Source organism: Chiloscyllium punctatum, chromosome 50 (genome assembly GCF_047496795.1).
Source record: "Chiloscyllium punctatum isolate Juve2018m chromosome 50, sChiPun1.3, whole genome shotgun sequence".
NCBI lineage: Eukaryota > Metazoa > Chordata > Chondrichthyes > Orectolobiformes > Hemiscylliidae > Chiloscyllium > Chiloscyllium punctatum.
In genome coordinates, this window is record NC_092788.1 from 31,038,539 (window position 1) to 31,065,227 (window position 26,689).

Sequence of the window (26,689 nt, forward strand, 5' to 3'; positions counted from 1 at the left end):
ATGTTTGGCATGCAGGTGGTCCTAATCTAGAACTTCGCCAGCAATTCATCTTCATGTATACCTGGTAAAGGTCCTGGCACGCTCTCCTGCACTATCTATCTGTTGAAGCAGTGTTGATCACCTGTCATAACGACAATAGTTACATATGCAAGGTTATGAGACTATAAATTGCTGCAGTTGTTGGCCTACGGTGCCTCGTGGATAGGTGTCTTCAGTGGCAGTGTGCCCCATTTAGCACTTTGGTAGTGCCATACAACACAATGGAGGGTACTCTCACTGCGAACACCGGGCTTTAAAAGGCTGTTGACTTGTTTGATGAGCTCGTAACTTTGCTCGCAGAAGTTTCATCACTATTCTGGTTAACATCACCAGTGCGCCTCCAGAGAAGCGTTGGTATCCTGTCCCACTGTGTGTCTGGGTTTGCTGGCGGTGGTGGTGTTTCTGATTCTGATTCTGGTTTAGTTTCTGATTCTTATTCTTAGTGGGTTGTAAAGGGGATCCAACTCTATATGTTTGTTCATGGAGTTCCAGGTTGAGTGCCAGTATTCCAGGAATTCGGTGCATATCTCTCTTTGGCTTGGCCCAGAAGGAACACGTTTGCCAGGCGAATCGGTGTCCTTGATTGTCCATGTCCGGGTACAACAGACAAATGGTCTTGTCTCTTGATGGCTTTTTGATGTTCGTGTGATGTGGTGACAAGTTTCTTATCTCTTTTCCCAATGTAGTGATTTGGCTGTCTGAACATGTTTTTTTTTAAAATAACATCATTCCTGCCGGTTGTGAGTATGGTATCCTTCATACTTGTTAGTAGCTTTCGTTGTGTGCCAGTTGTTTTGTGGGCTACTGCGATACACAGGGGTTGCCATAGTCAGAGGTCAGATTGGGCGTTATCTCCAGAAGGACAGTGTAGTGGTTAGTGTTTTCAATACTGCAATGGACAGATGCACCCTTCGCCAAAAGTTTACTAAAGAGCATTTCAAGTGTGTTTTTCCCTCTGATTGATTCCCTGCTGCAGACCCAGTCACACTGCTGTGTTCTATTGGATACGGCCAACACGAACAGTGCTGGGTGAACCGACCAACTTCATCAGTAATCCTGTTGGCAAGCCACTCTTGTCGTGGATTCGAAATCCCCTTAACCAGAGTACGTTTTGTTCTCTTGCAGTCCTTAGTGCTTCCTCGAAATATGGTACAACATGGAGGACTACTTATTCACAAATCGAGGGAAGATCGTACATTGTAATCAGCAGAAGGTGCACATGCCCATGTTTAATCTAAAGCCACCAGACTTGATGAGATATGGAGTCAATATTGAGGACTCCCAGGGTAAATCCTTCCTGTCTCTACATTATTGTGCAAGCACATGTGCTCGGTCTGTTCTAATGCTGGGACAGGACATACCCAGGGATGATTATGGTCGTTTTGCCACATTGCCTGTTAGTTATAGTTCGATGATATTGTTATGACACAGGGTAAACCCCCACCACATACCTCCCCCCCCCCACCCCAATGAGCCATCCCCACCTAATTTTAAACCAGCAACATGGAAAAAAATTTGGCCTGGAAGGTAATCTGTGAAAATTCCAGGCCAAAAGTATTGAAAGTTAAAAATATTAACTTTATTTCTTCAAGTAAAACAGAGCATAATTAGCTAAAAACTATTTACAGCTCCTTCCTTAAACCTATTGTTTACTTTCCCTTCTATACGACTTCCGATAAAACTCTTAATCATACTTTGCCAAAAATTCAAATTGAAAAACCAGGGAGCTGTCGAATATTCTGTTTGTACCTTCCTCTAGATTTTCTTATTAGGAATTCTCTTTCACAGGTCGTTGATAGATAAATGCACCTTTAAAGGACCTGTGTTTCTGGCAGTTTGTGCAGGCTGGTGCCTTGGCCGTTCTCTCCCAACTGTTCAATTTTTAATGGTCTAATACCCCCAAAGTATCGGATTGTGCCATTGGCTTTTAATATTATCAATATACTGATTTCAAACATGTTTGGAATTAGTCATTTTGGTGGGTTTAATTTCAACTGATTGGCTTAATTCAAATGCGTTTTTGTCTCCAGGCAACCAACTACCCCAGTTGCTTGACCATATGCTACATGCTCAGAATACTTGATATTGCCAGGTAGTTCCTCTAGTTTTTAACTCTCTTGAAGGGACAGTGCACCCACATCTTCATAACAGCTCCCCCTTAATAAAAAAAGGAGCATCATGATGAAAGGATGGCTTCATTTTTTTCTATTCTTTTAACACATTACCCTAACACACCGATAACTTTAAACTAAGTTCACATTAACGTCTTCCCATATAAATGCACCTATTTATATAACACTAAATAAAGAAAAATCTAATCTAGAGATTTATCAGGTAAATCCAAGATGACACTTTTGCAATTACATTCTTATGACACCCAAGAAGTACTATATTTTTAACTAACATCAATAGCATAAGACTCCAACGAAACAGTCTCACATTTTTGTCTTCAAAGCATTCTAGGAATGGAAACTAATTGTGATCCGTCTGCACCACCATCTCTGACATTTTGTTTGTGACATGCACATTAAAATGTTGTAAGACGAGTACTAAACTCAGTAGTTGCTTTTCGATTGTGGAGTATTTACTCTGGTGGATGTTGATCTTCTTCAAAAGTAACCAACTGGAGTTCAATCTCGTCCTCATCTTCCTAGCGATACAGCTCGAACTCCAATGTCACCAGTTTCGATGGCGACTTCAAAAGGTTTTTGGAAAGTTTGGGGTAGCTAAAACTAGTTTCGCAGTTAATATTGATTTAAAATGTCGAGATTGGAGTGGTACAGCAGGTCAGGCAGCATTCGAGAGGCTGGAAAATAGACGTTTCGGGCTTCATGAGGCCCTTCAAATACCTCTTAGCGTTGTTCACTCCATCGAAATTTTGCAATCTTCTTCAGAAAATTGATTTGATTCCTTACAGTGTGGAAAACAGGGCCTTCAGCCCAACCAGTCCACACTGACCCTCCGAAGAGTTACACACCCATACCCATTTCCCTTTGACTAAGGAACCTAACATTATGGACAATTTAGCACGGCTAATTCACTGGACATGCATATCTTTGGACCGTGAGAGGAAACCCGGGGGAAACCCACACAGACATGGAGAGAATGTACAAACTCCATAAAGACATTCGTTCGAGTCCGGAATCGAACCTGGGACTCTGGTACTGTGAAGCTGCAGTGCTAAACACTGAGCCACGGTGCCGCGCCGTGGGTAGCGGCACTACCATGGAACAAACTTCCGATAGGATCCACTGAGTCCGAAGAATCATAACACCTTTTTCTCCGACGATGGTCGTGGAAGTTCCTCGATTTCCTGCATCTTTGTGTTCCATAGGGACAACCGTTATGCCTCAAGAACGTCAACAATGCTTTCACGAATTCCATTTTATTTTAATCTATCAAGAGTTTTGCTTCTCGGAATGGTTAAATGAATTCTGCCAACTGTATCATGTGATCTTTCCAAGACAAACTTAAGGTCACTACATCGTCTGAATAGACTGCACACTTTGTTAATGCCCCCACAACTCGGTTCAGAGTCATTGTAAAGCGTCGGATGCGTTCTTCATTCCAACGGGCATCACTTTAAACTGATATAGCCATTTGGGGTTAAAAACACAGGCAGTTCTTTCGCCGACTCTGATCAATGTACCTGTCAGTAACCACGCATTAAGTCCACCTGGGTGATATAACTACCTTGTCCAGCTTTCTCGATACTGTCCTCCTATATAGGAATTGGAAGTGAGTCCGATTTTGTAACGGCATAGACCATCCAGTAGTCCATGCAGCGTTGTTGCGTCTTATTCGGTTTGGGAGCTAAGGCAATTGGCGAACTCTATTCATTCTGGCTTGGTTCAATGATGCCCTCCTCGACCATGGCCTCCACCTCCATTTGCACCTGTCTGGTTTTGAAAGGAATAAACTGATAAGTGTGTTGTCTTATCCAAGCCATATTCCTGACATCTACTTCATGTAGCCTTCGTCCTTCCCATCTAATTCTGATGTTTAGTATGTCCTTATACTGCAGTAACAAATTTTTCACCTGAGCTCTATGCACCTGAGACATATCCCACTCCTCAAGGGCTACTTCATTTTTAAAATCTATTTTGAGGCACATCGAAATCCACATCATCTGAATTTGCTGCCTCGCTCTGTGAGCAGTAATAAACACCTGTTTCTCTGACTATTTCTCTCCAGAGTAATACGGTTTCAACAGGTTCACATGACATATCTGATAACTACTTATTCTATCTGGCATCTTTAGTTCACCTGATTAAATTTTTTATCATTTTGAGATGAACCACGAAACCTGGCTTTGAAGGGATCTCCTATCACTGGTACTAGTACATCATCCCCACTGGAAAAAGACTGAGTCTCAAAGATTTTATCTACCACATGCTTCACTCTACTGTTCCCTTTTTAAGTACTGTTTAGCTAACTCATCCACTCTATTTAGTTTCTCCCTCACTTCCGATAATCTCAGTGTGAGTTCTTCAAATTTGGTCCTGTCAATTTTTCTTTAATTAATGTCAAAGGATCTCTCACTTCATGCCCGAATATTAACTCGACGTGAGTGAACTGAGTCGATTCATTTGGGTCTTCTCTGATGGCTAACAATATTAGTGCGATCCCTTTTTCCCAAACATTGATGTAATCCTGACATTCTGCTCTCCACATGTTCATCAAGGACTGATGCCACCTTTCTAAAACTCACTGGGATTAGAAAGATACGCACTGGATATAAAGTGCTTTATACCTTAGCAATCATTATCCTCATGACACAGTCGTGCAGTACAGTCTGACCCTTGCCCGACTGAATCTCATAGCTCATACCATGCGAAGAAAGCTATTAGCTCCAACGATACATTTTATTTTTTGCCTTGAAGCTCCATAATGGAATTGCCTCTGTCAATTTGGCAGATGCATCCATTATGATTAACAATTACTGGTTCCTACTTTTAGTTATCGGGTTGGACCTACACAGTCAATTATAACCCTCATGAAAAGTTCTTCAAATGCAGGAATTGACAACAACGGTGCTGGTTTTAGTATCGGCTGTGGCTTGCTTAACATTTGGCATGTATGACACGTGCAGCAATAGTTAACCACATTCTTGTGCATTTCAGGACAATAAAACAGTTTTTCTACGTTATCCTGAGTCTTTCGTACTCCTCAGTATCCTCCTACAGATAGTTCATGTGCTACCCATAACATCTCTTGTCTGTCTGTTACCGGCAACATAAGCTGGTGGACCTCGGCCCATTGCTCCTCTGCACGAACATGCCTTGGTCTCCATTTCCGCCTTAGGATTCTATCTTTAAGATAATAAACCTCCAGAATATTGTCTGCCTCCTTTTTGTAGTGCCCATCCACCTAAATATCTATTATCGTCTTGTCTTGCCGTTGCAATCCTCTTAGCCTTAGAAGGACGAAACACTTCTGTTTAACCCTCTGCCTGTTCAGGCTTTTCCTGCACCACTACATCAAACAGGATATCTGTGAACTGAACCTCAACTCCTTTTATTCGCTCCCTATTTCATTCCCTTTCTTCTTTCTCTCTTTGCTCAGCCAAGAACCTTCTCTCTCTCTCTTTTTCCTCTCTCTGTCTCTCTTTCTCTTTCACTCTCCATTTGTTTATCTTCTAACTCCATTTTCCTAATTTGCAAGTTAAGTTTTTCTACGTTGAATGCACTTGTCTGTTTCTCTGGCACACTTAATTGTTTGAGGCTCTCCCTTACAATTCCAGCTTTACTTTTGCCCTTGGTTAAAGACAAATCTAAATTATTTGCCAATACTAAAAGTATTGTCTTGCTCTTTCATTCCAAACTTTCTTGGCAAATTTGAGAATCATCCTCAAATCCTGCAACCTCTTTAGCAATTTTATGAATCGTTTCTCGAAACTTTAATCAACCACAACTCACTAGAATTGAACACATTGCCTCACCGACATTTTATTTAAAGACCTCGGATAATAACCTGCAAGTGTTTCAATCTGATGGGATTGCTTATACCCCAACTCGATTCAAATCTGTCTAAACCATTGAAATCCTGAAATAAACAACCTTTTTTTCTTAAAGTATAACGGAGAATACTTAATTAATAATTATTTACAACTCCTTCCTCTAACCTATCGTTTTCTTTCCCTTCTGTAATTCTACTTACTTCCCCTTACTCCCCTTTACTTCCCTCCAAGGCCCAAAAGCTGGGACCGCAGCTTTTTACAATATATGTAAATGATATAGAAGATGGTATCAGCAATAACATTAGCAAATTTGCTGATGACACAAAGCTAGGTGGTAGAGTGAAATGTGATGAGGATGTTAGGGGATTACAGGGTGACCTGGACAAGTTAGGTGAGTGGGCAGATGCATGGCAGATGCAGTTTAATGTGGATAAATGTCTGGTTATCCACTTTGGTGGCAAGAACAGGAAGGCAGATTACTACCTCAATGGTATCAAATTAGGTAAAGGGGCAGTACAGAGAGACCTGGTTGTTCTTGTCCACCAGTCAATGAAGGCAAGCATGCAGGAACAGCAGGTCGTGAAGAAGGCTAATAGCATGCTGGCCTTCATAACAAGAGGGATTGAGTATAGAAGCAAAAAGGTGCTTCTGCAGCTGTACAGGGTCCTGGTGAGACCACACCTGGAGTACTGTGTACAGTTCTGGTCTCCAAATTTGAGGAAAGACATTCTGGCTATTGAGGGAGTGCAGCGTAGGTTCACGAGGTCAATTCCTGGAATGGCAGGATTGCCTTACACGGAAAGACTGAAGCGACTGGGCTTGCATACCCTTGAGTTTAGAAGACTGAGAGGGGATCTGATTGAAACGTATAGGATTATGAAAGGACTGGACACTCTGGCAGGAGGGAACATATTTCCGTTGATGGGGGAGTGCCGAACCAGAGGACACAACTTAAAAATACGGGGTAGACCATTTAGGACAGAGATGAGGAGAAACTACTTCATCCAGAGAGTGGTGGCTGTGTGGAATGCTCTGCCCCAGAGGGCAGTGGAGGCCCAGTCTCTGGATTCATTTAAGAAAGAATTGGATAGAGCTCTTAAAGATAGTGGAGTCAAGGGTTATGGAGCTAAGGCTGGAACAGGATACTGATTAGGAATGATCAGCCATGATCATATTGAATGGCGGTGCAGGCTCGAAGGGCAGAATGGCCTACTCCTGCATCTATTGTCTATTGTCTATTGTCAAAGGGATCCTTCCATATCCGCCACAAATTCACCTGTACCTCCACACACATCATTTACTGCATCCACTGACCCGATGTGGCCTCCTCTATATTGGAGAGAGGGGCCGCCTACTTGCGGAATGTTTCAGAGAACACTTCTGGGACACCCGGACCAACCAACCCAACCAACCCAACCAACCCCGTGGCTCAACACTTCAACACCCCGTCCCACTCCACATGCATGTCCTTGGACTCCTCCATCGCCAGACCATAGCAACACGACGGCTGGAGGAAGAGCGCCTCATCTTCCGCCTAGGAACCCTCCAATCACAAGAGATGAACTCAGATTTCTCCAGTTTCCTCATTTCCCCTCCCCCACCTTGTCTCAGTCCCAACCCTCGAACTCAGCACCACCTTCCTAACCTGAAATCTTCTTCCTGACCTCTCCTCCCCCACCCCCTCTCAGGCCTATCATCCTCACCTTAACCTCCTTCCACCTATCGCATTTCCAACGCCCCTCCCCCAAGTCCCTCATCCCTACATTTATCTTAGCCTGTTTGGCATACTTTCCTCATTCCTGAAGAAGGGCTCATGCCCGAAACGTCGATTCTCCTGCTGCTTGGATGCTTCCTGACCTGCTGCGCTTTTCCAGCAACACATTTTCAGCTTCTGTAATACTATCCCGATAAAACTGTCTATTAAGTTTAAAATATGTATATTAAAACCAGGCAGCTGTTAAATATTCTCTTTGTATCTTCCCGTGTAGAAGTTCTTCTTAGGGGAGTTCTCTTTCACAGGTCATTGATGCGGAAATGTAACGTTAAGGGAGCTTTATTTGGGGCTATATGGACATACTCGTGGCTTGTTAGTTCTCTCCCAACTGTTCAATTTTTCCTGGTCTTATGCTCCCAACTCCCCCACCCCCACCCACCATGCATTGTTTTGTGTCACTGGCTTTTAATACTGTCAATAAAGTAAACTCAAACTTTATTGGAGTTTGACAACTTTTTAGGATGCAGTTTAAAACGATTGGCTTAATTCATATTTGTTGTTTGTTTGCAGACAACCAGCTACCCTAGCGACTTGACCATATGTTACATTGTATCTTATTAAGGACAATTGGTGCTGTTAGGTAGCTCTGTTAGCTTTAACTCTCATAAAGGTATAGTACGCACATCTTCAGAATACTATGTCAGTCTGTTGCTTGCCTAGTCAGTGAGACAGCTATCCAAATGTTGGCAATAGCTGCTAGATGTTATGAGGACTTCCCAAGATCGAGAGGGCAGTTGCCTGCAGTTGTCTTCTCTAGTATTATGGACAAGACCAGATCTGCTCAAAATATTTTAAAGGGAAGTCTCCACCTTAACTTTTGTTCTTATTTTAAAGGAAAATTGCGAAGTGTCGTGTGACACATGGAATGCAACTGATCAAACGACATGACAGCAAATAAAGACATAATTTACTTATTGAAAGACAATGGTTAAAACACAAACGTAATTGGAAGAACTTGGAATAGAGTAACTATTTTAGAAAGATTAACCTATGTGTGATAACTTTTACTGTTGAACTAGCATGCCATAAACACCCTCCTTAGCTAAAAAGGAAATGCAGACACAAGTTATCAGGTTCAGCTCGCCAATCGAGAAGGAACGAGAATCGAGATAAAATTCAGAGAGATTAGCGACTAGGAGACATTTACTTAAGCGTTTGGCTCTGTTGATTCTCCAACAGCTTCTCATGGTTCTGAAACACCAAGCTCAGTGTCGCTGCCTTACAAACTCTCTTTTTAAAAAGGACAAAATGACCACTTAAAACCACAGCGTCGTCAGACTAGTGTCTTGATGAACGTCAAATTGTCCATCCAAGTTCCTTCGTTTCTTGGGACTGAATGGTTTTTAGTACAACAGCTTGCTTCACCGTTTCCGAATGCAGTTGAGAGTCAAGCACTATTCTGTTGCTGTGAAGTCACACGCATAACGGACCAGGTGAGTTTGGCAGATTTTCTTCCCTGGAAGTCATTATGTTTCTTTTATCAGCAATTGGCGCTGGTTCTGTTGTAATCAGCAAATTCTTAATTCCATTGATTTATTTCTATTGTATTCAAATTCCACAATCTTCTGAGGTGGGATTCGAACTTAGACTTCAGTCGTACGACTTAATATTCAGGATGAAAGTTAAATAAATAGGTTCGTTCACTTATTTTTAAATATCCTTAATGCAGGGATTGTTTATTTGCAAAAAATGCTATATCATCTTATCCCCTGCATCATCCCGTTCAAGAACCTGCATGAGGAACACATGGATCTTCTTTGGTCACAGCATTGAGACAATGTTATGAACTACCTCCGTGGTTTACCCTCCCTTGAACTAGCCCACCAAGCCAAACTGCCTCGCACATTGCTCAGTGTTTTAGTCCTCAACTGACAGCTTTCTTCAATATCTCAACAAATCTTACCAGAACTCATCTTGCCCGTTTACTCTATTCTCACTCAAGTACAGACATTCCAACTGTCTCTCTTTTCTCATCATCCGCATCCTCGTCACTCCTTGAAGCCAATTCACGGATATTATTCCACGTACTATTTTATGTTTATGTCTTTCGCATGCATTCTGTAAAAACATAAACAGTTTGCAGCACACACTCCCGCTTACCCCCGCCCCCCACCCCCCGTCCTTGGAAAGTCCTACTCCATTTCCATTCTCGCTTTCCTCTTTGAAGTCTTTATAATTGGTATCTCTCAAAGAACTATTCTTGACCCATTATGCTTCTCACCTCCATACTGTTGGAAGGATACACAGTCCAAAAGCATCGTGTTAGTTTTTAGATGTACGCTGACAATGCCCAGCTTTACCCATGCTATATGTATTTCATGTGTGTGTTCTTTACCTTCAGTGAAATGTTTAGTTAATTGAACACATTACTTTCATTTGCTGCTACCGATTACTTTCCATTCCTACTGACTATATCAATTTCATTAAGAACCGCCTTAGGCTGAACTACACTCTTCAGAATATTGCTGTAAAATCTGTCTTCAAGACGAACTTCTGAACACACATCAACTCAAGCACAAACAAATTCCAATCTGGAAAAAGTTGCTTGTCGGCACCTCACTCCACCTCACTTTCTAGTCAACTCCATGTGTGTTTTGCATTAAACTTGAGAATTTCAAAACATAACTTTGATTCTCTAACTGATCAAGCATCTAGTTCCATGCTGTCCCGTGATGGGAAACCTCATCTCAACATTTACCATGTCAAAACAATTAAGATTCCTGTATGTTTAAACTAGATCATGTCTCATTCCTCCTAAGTCTTGTGAGTAGATTCCCAACCTTTGCGTCCACGATAATCACTCCAAACCAGGGATCATTTGTCTGAATCTTCTCTGTACTGCGATGAGTCAAATGATATATTTTGTTCAACACGTGTACCAAAATGCTCACTTAACTCAAGATGTGGACTCGAAAGATCGTTGTACAGTTGCCATAAGATACATACTGTAAACGTATAAGCTGTAAGTCCAGTGACATTTGAAAGTGAAGTCCATTACCCTTCCTGATTACCCGTTGTAAGTGTTTACAAACGTTTGATGTTTCCTGCACATTTTCCCCTGCCACTTAAGTAGTACTCCGATTTTTTTTGTTGTCTCTTCCATGTTGAAAACAATTCACGTTTTTCCACAATATACTTCTTTTTACAGTTTGTTGCTCACTGATCCTACGAATATCTCTCTGTAAACAGTTTGCACTCTTCTCAGAACTTGACTGTGACGAGGTTTCTAAGGGCTCTCCCTCATTTGTCTAAACACTTTATTGGGAGCATTGGGCAGCTGGACCCTCTAAAATCACTATCTTTTTAGGGGGGCATTGATTGTAATATCTGGGAGGAGGCTGCTGCCCATTGTTCAGAGTGCAGAAAACGTACCATCCATTGTCTTACTAGTGATTTGTACACCTCTATTAAGTCACCTCTCTTCCCTCTTCTGTCCAGAATGAAACACAAAAGCTCATCAACCTCTCTTCATAAGACGAGCCGTCCAATCCAGGCAGCATCCTGGTAAATCTCCTCTGCACCCTCTCGCCAGCATCTATACTCTTCCTACAATGAGGCGACCAGAACTGGACACAATACTCCAAGTATGATAGCACCAGGATTTCACAGAGCTATTCGGAAAGCCTTGCAGCTCTTGAACTTAATTTCCCTCTTAGTGAATGCCAAAGCACCGTATGCCTTTTACCTACCCTATCAACTTTTGTTGAAACTTTGAGGGATCTACGTACGTGGACCCCAAGATCCCGCAGTTCCTCGGCACTGCCAACAATCCTGTCTTTCACGTTGTATTCAGCATTCCAATTCGACCTTGCAAAGCGAATCTCTTCCCTTCATCAGGGTTGAAATTCATCTGTTTTGCTCGGCATCCTGTAATGTCTTGCTGTAGCCTGCAACAGCCCTCCAGACTGTTTGAACTCACTGCCGACCTTGGTGTCATCGGCAGACTTACTAGTTGAGAGTGTTTTGTTGGGAAAGCACACATTCTTGAGGAAGGGCGCCGGCCCGAAATGCCGATTTTCCTCTTCCTCTGATGCTGCCTGACCTGCTGTTCTTTTCCAGAAATACACTGTCAACTCTTATCTCCAGCATTTGCACACCTCAGTGTCTCCAGGTCAACTTACTAACCCACCCTTCCAATTCTCCATCCAAGTTTTTAAAAAAAACCTACAAAGAGCAGAGGCCAAGAACAGATCGCTGTGGGGGGACCACTGGTCACTGATCTCCAGGCTTTCCATTCATTACTACTTTCCATTCATTACCACTCGCTGTCTTCTTTCAGCCAGCCAAACCTGTATTCAGGCAGGCAATTTTCCTGGTATCCCATAGTTGCTAACTTTATGAATGAGCCAACCATAATAACCCTCATCAAATGCCTTCCTGAAATCCATAAACACCACATCAACTTCTCGATCATCGTCAACCTGTCTCGTCACATCCTTAAAAAACTCAACAAAACTTACAAGGAATGACGTTCCCTCTCACAAAGCCATGCTGACTGCCTATGTTTTTCCAGTAGTCATAAGTCCTATCTGTCATAATCCTTTCATACATCTGTCATAACTCCTATCTGCCTACTACAGACAGAAATCTGTAATTTCCTGAGATTTCCCTATTCCCTTTCCTGAACAGAGGAACAACATTTGCCTCCCTCCAAACATCTGGTACTACTCCCGTGGAGAGTGAGGATGCAAAGTTCCTCGTCAGAGTTGCAGCAATTTCATTCTTAACTTGTCTGAGTAACTTTGAATATATTTGGTCTGGCCCTGGTGACTCATCAATCTTGATGCTTCGCAGAATTTCCAGCACATTCACTTTCCTAATGTCGATCTGCTCAAGCCTATTAACCTGGTGCACGGTCTTTGAACGATCAACAATGTTCGGATCGCTCGTAAATACTGAAGCACAAAACTCATTTAGTCCCTCTCCTAACTCTTCAGCTTACAGGCAGAAGTTCACGACTCTATCCCTGATTGGCCGTACCCTCTCTCAGTTCATAGTCTTATTCCTCACGTAAATGCAGAATGCCTTTGTGTTCTCCCGAATCCTGCCCTCTAGGCTTTTCTTGTGCCCGCTCTTTCTTCTCCTCAGTCCATTTTTGAGTTTTTTCCTAGCTACATTGTAATGCGCTAAATCTGTGCTAGATCCTTGATTCCTCAATCTTAAGTAATCTTCCTTCTTCCTTTTCATCCAAGACTTCTTCACACTATCATTCCTTGTCTACCTGAATGGGACAAAGTTATCCAACACTCCCAGCAAATGCTCCTTAAACAAACTCCACATTTCTGTTGTGTATTGTTCCCAATGTATAACTCTCAGCTCCTGTCTAATAGCAGTACGACTTCTCTCCCCCAATTAAATACCTTGTCATACTGTCTGTTCATATCCCTCTCCATGTTGAAGGTAAAGGTGAAGCAGTTGCGTTCACTGTCACCAAAATGCTCTCCCACCAAGAGATGTGACACCTGGCCTGGCTCGCTGCCTATCCCCAAATCGAATATGGCCTCCCCCTAGTTGGTCTATCTACATATTGAGTCGGGAATCCTTCCTGGACGCATTTGATGAAATTGGCTCCATCCATTCCATTTGCATAAAGGAGTTTCCAATCAGCATTGGGGAAGTTGACGTCTCCAATAATAACTATGCTGCTTCATCTACACCTTCACATGATCTGCTGTCCAATTTGTTCTTCTATCTATCTGCTGCTATTTGGTGGGCGGAGCAGTGCCATACAAAACACCCAACCAAGTGACAGCTTCTTTCCTGTTACTGAATTCCACCCTTACCGACTCTGTAGACAAATCCTCCTCAACAACCAGTGCAGCTCTAATGCACTGACTAATTGACAATGTTACTGCCCCTCCTCTTTGAACCCACTCCCTGTTCGTTTTAAAAGATGTAAACCCTGGAAAATCCAGCAACAGTTCGTGTCCCGAAGGAATCCATGTCTCCATTATGGCCAAAACACCCCAGTTACAAGTATTTCTCCATGCTCCTAAGTCCATCACTCTTACTACTGATACTCCTTGCATTGTAACAAACAAACTTAAACCCATCCCCTTGCTATACCAACAGTATATCCTTCCAGATAGACTCTCTCCATCCTATTTCTACCCGTTCAACAACTACCGTCTCCTCTGATCTGGTTCCCATTCCCCTGCCAAAGTATTTAAATCCTCACAAAGTGCTCCAGTCAATCCCCCGCCCAGGATATTTGTGTGCCTACATCTTAAGTGTAACCCATCATTCTTTTACAGGTTCCACTTTCCCTTGAAGGTACCCAAACGATTTATGTGTCCGAAGTCCTCCCTCCTATACCAGCCCTGTAGCCATATGTTTAGCTGCACTCGCTGCCTGTTCCTTGACTCACAAGCATGTGGCCTCGTGAGTAATCTTGTGACTACTGCTCTGTTCGTCCTGCGTTTTAGCTTCTAACCTACTCTTTGAAAACAGTTTTTGAATCCTCATCCCTACTCCTAGCTATGCCATTGGTGACAATGTGCACCACAACTTCTGGCAGCTCACGCATCCCCTTCAGAAAGTCGTAGACTTGATCAGAGACATTCCGGAACATGGCATCTAGAAGGCAACATTACTTCCTGGAGTCCCGTTTGCAACCTCAGAATTTCATGTCCATTCCTCAAGCTACGGAGTCTCTTATCACTAACACTTTACTATTCTCCCCTCTTCCCTTTTGAGCTGCAGAGCCCGGCTCAGTGTCAGAGACATTACCATTACTGCTTACCCCTGATAGGTCATCTACTCTAAAAGTGTCTAAAACGGTATACTTCTTACGGAGAAGAATGGTCACAGGGGACCCCTGCTCTGTCTGCCTGTTCCTTTTCCGTCCCCTGACTGTAACTCATCGACGTTTTTTTCTGTACATGAGGTGAAACTGTCTCACTGCAACTCATCTCTATTGTGCCATCATCCTTCCGAATGTTCTGAAGTTCATCCAGCTACAGCTATAGTTTCCTAATGCAGTTTCTGAGAAGCTGTAGTTGTGTGCACTTACCGCAAATGACGTCAGTGGGGATACGAGTGGTTATTCTTAACTGTCACATCCTACAGGGGGAGCATACACCTGCCCAAACATTCATTCCCACTGTTCAGAATTCCAAAAGAGACGATTGAAAAATCCAGTTAGCTTACCGAATCGGCGCACAGAACTTTGTCCATCCTGCGTTTTAGCTTCCAACCTACTCCATGACAGCACTTTTTGAATCCTCACCCCTTTTCCTCGCTATGTCATTGGTGACAATGTGTATTACAACATTGGGTTAGAGGAGGATGGTTGGTGGGAGATAATACTGAAGTAGTCTTTCGGGTAAAGCAACTGAACAAATATATTAACTCATTGAGTTGGATGATCAGCAGTGATCATGGTGAATGGCGCAGCAATCTCGAAGGGCCGAACTTCCTACTCCTACCTTCTATGTTTCTATGTAACAATGTGCACAACGTGACTGTGACCACACAAATGTTGAAAGATGAAGAATAGAACAGAATTATTGAATGAAACCACAATCATTTATTTATCAATTTATCAATTTTCCAAATAGTTTGTCAGCATTGACCACGAATATTTTTTCAGTAACCCATAGCGAATTTTCATGATGGTCTCGCTCGCTGCAGGACCATACGTGAACAACTAGAGCTTCAACCAATTGCAGTGACTGTAAGGAGGGACAGGAACAAGGACTCCCCATAGAACATTAAACATGGAACAATACAATGCAGAATAAGCCCTTCAGCACTCGATATTGTGCCGACCCGTGAAGTAATAAAAGCCCGTCCAACGTACACTCTCACATCATCATCCATGTACTTATCCAAGGATTGTTTCAATGCCCTTAAGGGACTGGGTTACCTACATTGGCAGGCACGGCATTCCACGCCCTTACCACCTTCTGAGTAAAGAACCTGCATCTGACAGCTGCCTGAAACCTATCACCCCTCAATTTGTAGCATTGCCCGCTCGTACGACCCGACGTCATCATCTTGCGAAAAACACTTTCACTATCTACCTATCTAATTCTCTAATCACTTCGTATGTCTCCATCAATGCCCTCTTTGCTTTATCTTTCCAATGACAACAGACCCATTGTCCCACAGAATTTCCTCATAAGACCTGCCCTCCAGACCAGACAACATCCTGGCAAATCTCCGCTGCAACTTTTCCAATGTTACCACACCCTTACTGCAATGGGGTGACCAGAACTGTTCGCAGTATTCCAAGTGCGGCAGAATTAACATTTTGTATAGCTATAGCATGACTTTACAGCTCCGGAATTCAATCCCTTTACCAATAAAACCTAACGCACCGTATGCCTTCTTAATAGCACTATCAACCTGGGTGGCAACTTTCAAGGATCTATTCTTTCAAGGACTCCAAGATCCTGCACATCCTCACTACCAAGAATCTTTCCATTGATCCAGTATTCTGCCTTCAAGTTTATTCTTCCTAAAGTTATTCACCTCACATTTAACTGCATTGAACACCATTTGCAACCTCTCAGCCCAATTATGCAATTTATCCAAGTCCTTCTGCAACCTGCAACATTCGTCCACACTGTCCACTACTCCACCAATTTAGTGTCATCTGCAAACTTTCTAACCCATCCACGTATGCCTGTGTCTTTGCCATTTACAAAAATGACAAACAGCAGTGATCGCAAAACAGATCCTCGTGGCACACCATTAGTAACCGGACTCCAAGCTGAATATTTTACATCAACCACCACTCTGCTTTTTAACAGAAAGCCAGTTTCTAATCTAAACTGTTAAATCACCCTCAATCCCATTTTATTCAACAGCAGACCATGTCGAACTTTATCGAATGCTTTACTGAAGTTCATGTACACCCCGTCAACTGCCCTACCCTCATACACATACTTGTTCACCTTCTCAAAAACGCAATGAGATTTGTGTGACATGATCTGCCGTTGCCGAAACCACGTTGATTGAAATCAAATTGTTTCTTGCTGGATGATTAGAAATCCTATTTGTTATAATCCTTTCCAAAACTTTTCCACCAACAGACGTAAGGCTCACTGGTCTACAATTACCTCGGTCATCCTTACTGGCCTTCTTGAATAAGGGCACAACATTTGAAATCCTATAATCTTGCGGTACCAAACCTGCGGACACTGACGACTCAAATATCAAAGCCAAAGGCTCTGCATCTCCGCCCTAGCTTCCCAGAGAATCCTCAGAAAAATCCCATCGTGCCTTGTCTACTTTCACTCTTTCTAGAATGAAGAACACCTCTTCCTGATTTATTTCGATCTTTCCTATTCTAATATCTCGTATCTCATTCCTCTCCTCTTCAATGTTCTCTTTCTCCTGAGTGAAAATCGATGAGAAATATTCGTTTAGCACCTCTTCGATCTCCACAGGGTCCACACACAATCTCTTACTTCTGTATTGCACTGGGCCTATTCCTACCCTCATCATCCTTTTATTCCTCATATACCGAGAGAAAGCTTTAGCGCACTACTTTATTTTACCTGCTAATGACTACTCATGTCTGTTCTTTGCTATTCTTAACTCTCTCTTTAAATCCTTCCTAGATCATCTATAACTCTCTATCGCCTCATCTGAACTAATTTATTTCATTGAACATAAGCCTCCGTCTTCTGCTTGACAAGAGATGCAATTTCTGTCGTACACCATGGTGTACCTTATCACTTCCTCCCTGCCCGACAGGGGCATACTTATCAAGGACACACAATATCTGTTCCTTAAAACCAGCTCCACATTTCGATTGTGCCCAACCCCTACTACCTCATTCTATGCACCATAAGTCTTGCCTGATCGTGTTTTTTATTTGCCCTTACCCTACCCATTACTCTTGCTCTGCGGCATGTATCTTTTCTTTTCCATCGCTAAACTAAATGTAACCGAATTATGGTCACTCTCTCCAAAGTGCTCACCTACCACTAAATCAAACAACTGGCCTGGTTCATTCCAAGTGCCAGATCCAGTGTGGCCACCCCTCTTGTCGGTTCTTCGACACACTGTATCAGGAAACCCTCCTGCGTAAATTGGTCAAAAACGGATCCATCCGATGTACTGGAGTTATAGCCAATTGGCTGAAACTCTGCTTCATTTGGAAACTTGATTTCTTTTGAAGTCAATGAGAAAATTGGACACTTCCTTTTGTACTTTTAGACACATGGAACTCTGTGAGGGTGGAGCAGATATTTCACAGGTTTATTCAAGTTTAAACCAGTCGGGTTGCCTGTGATGGCACTACAGTGTGAAATTAATCACCGATAGGCTGATATATCTTTTGTTGAGTTGAAACAGGCGCAGTGCTCTTTTTGCCATCAAAAAAAAGGGGGCCTTGAATACTAATACTCAAAGCATGCAAATACGCCACACTGAGCGCTGGACTAACAACTCCAAATTGTTTGTCACGGTAATTCTTAGTAATTAGCGGTTGTAATTAATAACTATGGAATTCTTTAAAGATGTTGTCCAATTACAGAATTGCATCCAATATTGTGGTTTGAACTTTACAAGCATGGAGTCGTTGAATATGGTCTGCCAGAACAATCAACAGGAAATGCTGTTTGATGTGATCAGTCAGTCTTTGGGTTATGGCCTACAGGCCTGGCATCATACTTATCACACTTACACGTTTATGTGATTGGCAGAACATTGTCTTTCTTTTGGATGACAGCATTCTGTTAGCGTTGAACACCAATCCTATAACTCTGAATTTTCGGAGCAATTTGATTCAGCTGGCTTCACTTAATGCTATCCTGCCACACCAGGTTTATCTGACGTGCACATGTCACTTCTCAGGTTCAATGAAATAGCCTCTGGTTTATCACTTGCTCTAAGTGTGGAAGGGGATTTATTACTCACTCATCCAAACTGTATAGAGATCAGACAGTTCACAAGCCACTATAGCGATAGTCTTTGCTGCTCAGCACATTCAAAGGTAAACAATGTTCGTTCCGGCCTGTTTTTCAAGACGTTGGATTAACTTCAGCTCAGTTATCGGGGTTAAAATTCTAAATAAAAATGGAATAATTCAAATGTGTTAAACATACAGTATATTTAAACTGCGACAACAATTCTAACACAATTGAACTGCTATCAAAGCAAGGTCATACCTGCTATACAAAGGAAAACTACGAATGGGGAAACGTTTTCCAGCTGGTTACTTATCAGAACAAGTCAACCCTGCAGATTAATCAACACCTCCATGTACTCAACATTTGTGAAGTATTCTCTGGCTAGTTAAAACAGCGCCTCGGAGTTTACTTCAATAAATCTCCACATCTCCTGCCATTGCATTATTCAGTCAGGGGCCAATTCAATTCTGAAACAATGCAACAGCAGAAGTAAGACAACATACAAGTCTCTAAATGTGGAATCTCCAGTCCAATGCTTGACAGTGTGCTGGTCACTGCCTTGGCCATTACTTTCATCTCAAAGCTCTCCACTGCTGTTCGCACCCCATTCGCAGGTCACAACAATTCGTCCAAGTCCGACTGTTCCCCCACTGGGATCCCAATCCTCATTGCCACTCATACTCGTCAGACTAGTTTCTCCCAACCTCCAACAATCCTCAGCATGGTGCCCGCTACAGGCCGGGGAAAAGATTGTGCTGTCCATTTCAAAACACCAGGGACAACGACCCATTCTTATTGCATTAACTGATTCATTTATAGTGAAGTGACATCAAACCTATTGTTAAAAGGATCTAAGCCGTGCGACTAAACAGGAAAATCCACACGAGAAAATTAAAGGCAAAAACACAAGGGTCCAGACTAACTTAGTGAGATACTCAAGTCGGAAACAGTGGGTTGTTGAAGAGGGTTGTTTGACTGGAGTCTAGATCAACGTTGGCTCCTTTTTGTAATTGTAAAGCTCCTCATTTCCAACAACGCAGTCCGGTAGTGCCACCTTACTCGTTGAAAACATGTTTTGGATCCAAATCCTCAACTACAGCATTGTGAGTGTCTCTAAACCAATTGCACACCAACAGTTCAAGACAACAGCTGTCTAGGTCTAGGGGGAAGGTGATAAAGCCAAGTCCAGTCAATTAATCTTAAAATCCACTGAACGAATAAAACAGTGCTGTTGAATATTGGCCTGAAAACATTTTAAAAACTCTTGTCCTTTACACTCACATCATTTCTGTACTATTTTGTTCTGATTTATATTGATTGAAATTTCCACTTCACTCTCACGTCCGAGTTAACAATCTCACGAATGGGAACATCTTTACCCAATATCGCATGCAGTGGTGAATTTCTCATCCACCACTTTGCACATTTGTTTCTTCCTTGAGATGATTTTCTGCTGCATCCGTCCCTCTCTCGGAACATGGTTGTAAAATTCCATCATAGTAGGATCACTGCTGCCTCAGATTATCATCACTGTGAGGTTGTTAATGAAACCTCCGTCATTGCACAACTCCAGGTCCAGTACAGCTGGCTCTCCGGTTTACTCCAGAACGTACTGTTAACATAGATTATCTTGAAAACATCTCATGGATTCCTCACCAAGGCCATGTTTGCCCATCTCCTTTTTCAGCTCATATGCAGATTAAATGTTTTATTTTCCCCAGTGCTGGTGTTCGTGCCATACAACCCTGAACCCACTTCTTCTCACCAACCCTGGAATCACGCTTTAAATCCTCACGTTTGATTTGGATGCTTAGGTTTGGCGAGTTTATGAGAACTGCTTGAATATCCACAATTGAATGTGTCCGGTTACAGCATAGAAGACAGACATTTGATGCCCCGTGTCTGTGCAAGAGTGCCACATCTCGGCCCAATCATCCATCTTTTTCTTCGCATAATTTTCCAAATCTGTTTGAAAAGGGTGGAATGAATCTTACGTTCTCCGACTTGTAGGGAAAAAGGTAAATTATATCTCACCTTAACAAATTATCCAAGGAGAAAAGCCTTGTGCCAACAACGAATGCAAAATATTGCAGATGTAGTAAATTGGAACAAAGAACGTAGACTGCAGTGATAGCGTTTGAAACGTTAAGTTTACTTTTTCATCAGATACTGCTAGGCATTCTGTATGCCATCTGTATTTTCTCTGTTTGGCTCGAATCTCAAATCTGCCCACATTCTGACGTGACTTATTCCTGGACTGATTAGAGCTATACAGCATAAAGTCAGGCCCTTCCGTCCAACTCGTCCACCCAACCAAGTTTCTCAAACTGAACTAATCCAATTTGCTTGCATGTGGCCCATATCATTTTCAAACTTGCCTATTCACTTTACTCTCCAAATATATTTTAAAAGTTGTAAATGCATCCACCACCTAACTCGTCTTAGAATATGGTGCTCAAGTCTCGGGTACAACGTTCTGATTCATATTGAAATATTCATACATCAGTCCTTGAATTGTTCGTGCAGTTTATTGCCCCGTGCCACAAACTTACATCTATTTTGAGCAACAAAGGAAAAGTTCCAAAGAACAGAACTGTGGTTGCTCGAAATCTCAAACAAAAAAAAACAGGAAGAGATGGCGACTTTCATCACGTCTGGCAGCGTTGGTGGAGAGAGAGAGAGAGAGCCATGTCAAAGTTTTGTCCTGACTTTTGCAACAACTAGCTCCAACTTTCTCCTGGAGTTCAACACAGAATCGTGTTTCTAAATAAGGCAGAATCTCAGTCAGTTTATTCTGAGGAATGTTAACGTATCATTGTTCACCTCAATTTCTCTGCCCGTCCTTACCCAGTACAATCTATTCTCTGAAAATCTGATTGCATGTCATGATCTCAAATCCAGTATTGCTGTTTACTTCAGTCTGAGAAGGATAGTGCTGCTGTTGGCCAACGGACTAACGTTTACATTGCAAAGCCTGTTGAGCAGCTCTGAGAGAGTTCCTCCTCATGTTCCCTGGAGCATACTCACATGATTGAACACTGCTTCGTTGTGTCAACTCCCGTGACACGCCTCATTTCTTCTAGTGATTCCCCTGCCTGCCTTCAAACTGATTGACGCCCAAACCGATACAGCTAGCTAACGCCTCCTAAACAATATCCACATGGAGGACTGTACAGGCGGTCCCATTGTTCAGACTGCTCCAGTCCCACAGAACGCATCTATTCGTGACTCAGTCATTTCTCTCCTGGTCCAGTTCCTTCCCCCCATTATATCTATGATTTCTCTGGTGGCTCGACCCAGTTTTCAGTTTTCAGGTTACACCTGTCTTCACTTTACCATGAACTTGCAATCCTTTAACAAGTCAATCCTCCACTGCCTCAGGGCTCGCAGCTGAGAGTCATTGAATAATAATATAGCCCTTCAGCCCAAACTAGTCCATACTGATCATGGTGGCTTATCAGCTTGTCCCAATTCCACACATGTGGTCAATATATATCTAAATCCTTCCATCCTTGTACCTGTCCAAATGTTCTTTTATGTATCTGTCTCAACCACTTTTCTCTGGCAGCTCACTCAGTGTATACACCACTCTCTGTGTGAAGAAATTGCCACTCAACACCTTCCTAAATCATTCTACTCTCATCCGTAAGCATTTGCCATCTAGTTAACAATACACCATGCCTGAGAAAAATACTACATGCAATTACCCTACCTGTGCATCTCATGATTTTGAATATCTCAATCAGATCAATCCTCATTCTACGATATGGCAAGGAATTATGTCCTGTACTCGCCAACCTCTTTCAATAACTCACATCTAATTGGCCTGGGAGCATCCTCGTAAATCTTCTATGCACTCTTTCCAGTTAACTATATCTTTCCTATTACAGAGTGAATAAATCTTGCGACTGTCCTACAAGTGCGGCCTCCCCGACGATTTATACAACCATAACATAACGTCCCCACTCTTACACTCCATGATATGAACGATGAATTGGAGGAACCGGTATTGCACTGCTGTGAGCAAAGTTAAAAATCACACAGCACCAGGTTATATTTCAACAAGTTTACTTGGAGGCACGAGCTTTCAAAGCGCGTCTTCTTCATTAGGTGGTTGTGAAGCAGGTTCATAACACACATAAGTTGCAGCCAAGGATTGCAGTGGCATACAGATGAAATGATATATTGAACAAACCTAGATTAAGTCTTTCACCTTTTCGGATGTGCTTGCTAGTTTCGGTTCTTTAATATGTAAATCCCTGAGCTTCTTCCAAGTACTACTCTCAAGAAATCTTCAGGTTTTATAACAAATGGGGGTATCTTAGCTAAGTCAATGCATTAAAGGTGTGTGGTTAAAGTCTGTCTGTAGCCCTGTCTTCAGACACATTGCTTCTTTTTTCGCAAGTGGAATGTACAATAATTTTTCGTATAATACCTTGCATGATCCACTTTAGAAATGGAACCAGCCTGACTCAAGTTTGGGATACAAACAGTCTTAAACTTCACACTTTTAGTGCATTGCCTGAGCTGAGATGGCACCATTTGCTATAAAACATGAATTTATCATGAGAATGTGATGTGAATCTGAGATTTATATATTTTAGAACTGAAACTAGCAAAACTATTCTAAAAGATGAAATACAGTGCCCGAATGGGTTATTATCTCCCCACCTGCCTTGTCGCCCTTCTTGGTCACCAGATGCAATGTAAACTTGAACACTCTACTCATTTCACCGAACAGGGACTCACATTAGAGCTTTCAGGCTTATATCTGCCCATTTTGCAGGCCGCCATGGTCAATCTGTCCTCTCCACATGTACCCACCCATTCCTTTTACGCTTGGTTGTACACTGACAATCCGGTATGCGCATCTTTTCTTTCCTATCTCCAATCTTTACTGGGTGGTCCACCATCCCCTCACTGGATCCTCCTGAGGAGTCATTTTCTGCGCAACCTCTGTTGTGCTGGGGCGAAGCTTGCCTGCCCTGAGCCATCCTAAAACGCTCTTACATAACCCTAGCTCAATCTGCCCTCTGCCCTGCAATGGACTGGACTTTATTATGTTGGGCAACAAGGTTTAGCAGCAAAAATGTTGCTCGCTGTTGTTCAGGAGCTGCAGTTCTGCTCTGACTTTGTTTCGTTTCCCCATGTCCCGCTCGCAGGGAAAGCCCCCTTGTGCCCACAAGACCTAGGGCCCATGGTCACAATTTCCAGAGTTTGCCAAGGGAATTCCATCACTTCGAATTTTCGGACTCTGACTCCTTAAAGATTGCTGGTTTAAAACCGGAGTATTTATGCATTTGCTGATACCCTACTCTGTGTCTGTAGTCTTTGTCCAACAGGCACCACCACGCGCCCTGGCCTATGGCAACTCTCGGTGAAAGTGAGGACTGCAGATGCTGGAGATAAGAGTCAAGATTAGAGTAGTGCTGGACAAGCACAGCAGGTCAGGCTCCATCCTTGCAGCAGGAAAATCGAAGTTTCGGGCATGAGCCCTTCATCGGGAAGGAGGCTGGGAGGCAGCGGGTTGGAGTAATTAATGGGAGGGGTGGGGCTGGGGAGAAGGTATCTACGAGTGCAGGAGGTGGATGGAGGTGGGGATGAAGACGATAGATCGCAGAGAAGGGTGGAACGGATTGTGGGAAGGAAAATTGGCAGGCAAGACAGGTCATGAGGATGGTGCTGGGCTGGCAAGTTAGAACTGGGTAAGGTGGGGCGATCGGAAATGAGAAAACTGGTGAAGTTCACATTGATGCCCTGGGGCTGAAATGTTCTGAGGCAGAGATGAGGCGTTCTTCCTCCAGGCGTCGGTCGGTGGGGGAGTGATGGTGGAGGAGGTCTGGGTCCTGTATGTCCTCGGCAGAGTGAGAGGGTGAGTTGAAATGTTCGGCTATGGGTTAGTGGCGTTGATTAGTGGGAGTGTTCTGGAGATGTTCTATAAAGCGCTCTGCGAGAAGACATCCAGTCTCCCCAATGTAAAGGAGACCACATCGAGAGCAATGGATACAATAAATGGCATTGGTGGATGTGGCAAGCTCCTTTGGGACCTTGGATGGAGGTTAGGGGTGAGATGTGGGCTCATGTCTGGCAATTCCTGCGGTGGCAGGGGAACGTGCAAGGAGAGGAGGTTGGATTGTTGGGTGGTGTGGACTTGACCAGGTAGTCATGGAGTGAACGGTCTTTGCAGAAAGCAGATGTGGCTGGGAAGAAAACATATCCCTGGTGGTGGGGTCAATATGTAAGTAGTGGAAATATCAGTGGATGAAACGGTTTTGCGGAGATTGGTGTGGTGGAAGGTAAGGACCGGGGGATCTGTGCCTGTTGCATTTGGAGGGGTGAGGTTTGAAGACGGAGTGCGGGACGTGGATGAGATGCATTGGAGGGCATCTTCAAAACCGTGGGAGGGTTAATTACGGTCTTTAAAGAAGGAGGCTATCTGGTGCATGCTGTGGTGGAACTGGTCCTTCTGGGAGCAGTTTCGGCAGAGGTGGAGGAATTGGGAATATGGGACAGCATTTTGCAGGAGGTAGAGTGGGAAGAGTAGCTGGGGGAGTCGCTGGCTTAGTAAAAGATGTCAGTGTTGAGTAGGTCGTCGTAAAGGGAGATGGAGAGGCCCAGGCAGGATAGGGATGTGTCAGAAATGAGGAATGAGGAAGGAAAACAAGCAAAGTACGCATCAGCCTGGAGACAACGTTACCACGTTGATTGAGGACAGAGGGTATTTTTCAAACTTGTTGCTGTACTCAGAAATTTACTGATATAATTCCAGCTGAAATAACAAAGGAGAACATGTGAACTACTTACAAAAATGTAATTGAAAGAACAAGAAACACTCCGCTCCTAAACATACAGACAAGTATCCATGAAATAATTTCTCCAACATTCCCAAACACTCGATCACTTGACAGCAAACACAGGTCACTTTTATAGAGTTCATAATACGGATGGTGAAAGTGTTGCCGTCCTGAAGGATTATCTCCCAGTTTTTTGAAGACAAACGGAGTTTGGAGAAATCACTCTTTTGGTCTATGTTGTGGTTGATGATTCGCTGTCATTATGAAATTTAAATGCATGGAAAACGTATTCACCCATTTAGCTTCTTGAGGGGATATTGAATGACGCCTCTTCTCCCTGGAATGGGATATCTTGTCTTTCTTCAATTAACTGATGTCCAGTCATTCAAAAATAATCTCAGTTATAGAATATTCCGGGAAATGTCGACTGTAGACCAAAAGGACCCCTCAATTCAATCCAGAAGTTCGCCCCGATCATAAATCTTCTAGTTGGCTTACACTGGTGTCAGTTAATATTCCAGGAGTGATACACCTGGGCCAATCACTTAACTTTAAACATAGCCAAATTTGTTTGCACACGAACAAAAGAAAAGCGAATTTAAAATAACATAACTTATCTGAAAATCCAATCGACACAAAATTGCAACTTAACCAAGAGCTGTTCCAAGCACATGCAAAATCCTATTAACTCCCGTTGGCAAAAATGTAAAGCCAAACACAGAGGTTCTTACTGGAGGGAGATTGCAGAGAGAGCGAGAATCGACATGGAGCTATTCTTTAGGTCCAGCATTCTCGCTGAGTTCGAAACTAAGACTTGACCAGCAGCTGCAAAACGCTTAGACTGCTAAAACCAAAATAAATCCAAGAATAAAGCTGATCTCGGAGAAGTGACCACTCCCCTTTCGTTATACAAGTGTTTTTTTTTAAACAAATGACTCAAAAGCTTCTTCAAGTAGATAGACACAGACGTATCAGAACCTCTGTCGTTACAAACCTACTGGAAAAAAAGGACAACATAACCTTATTTAAGGAGCAGAATCATCCCAGAAGGTTATGGAACGTGACAGAGTCATAATGATCAACCCTTCTGTCCATCAGGTCTGCCTCAGCCTGAAAAAAAGAATCTAAAGCCGTTCAAAGCACCATCCAGTTTACAGAAGATTCCCCATGAGGAGGAGCAGACTCAGTTTGTTGCAATCACAGGAACATGTCATTAAGGGGCATCAGATGGCCATTCAGCCATTAAAACCTATTTGAA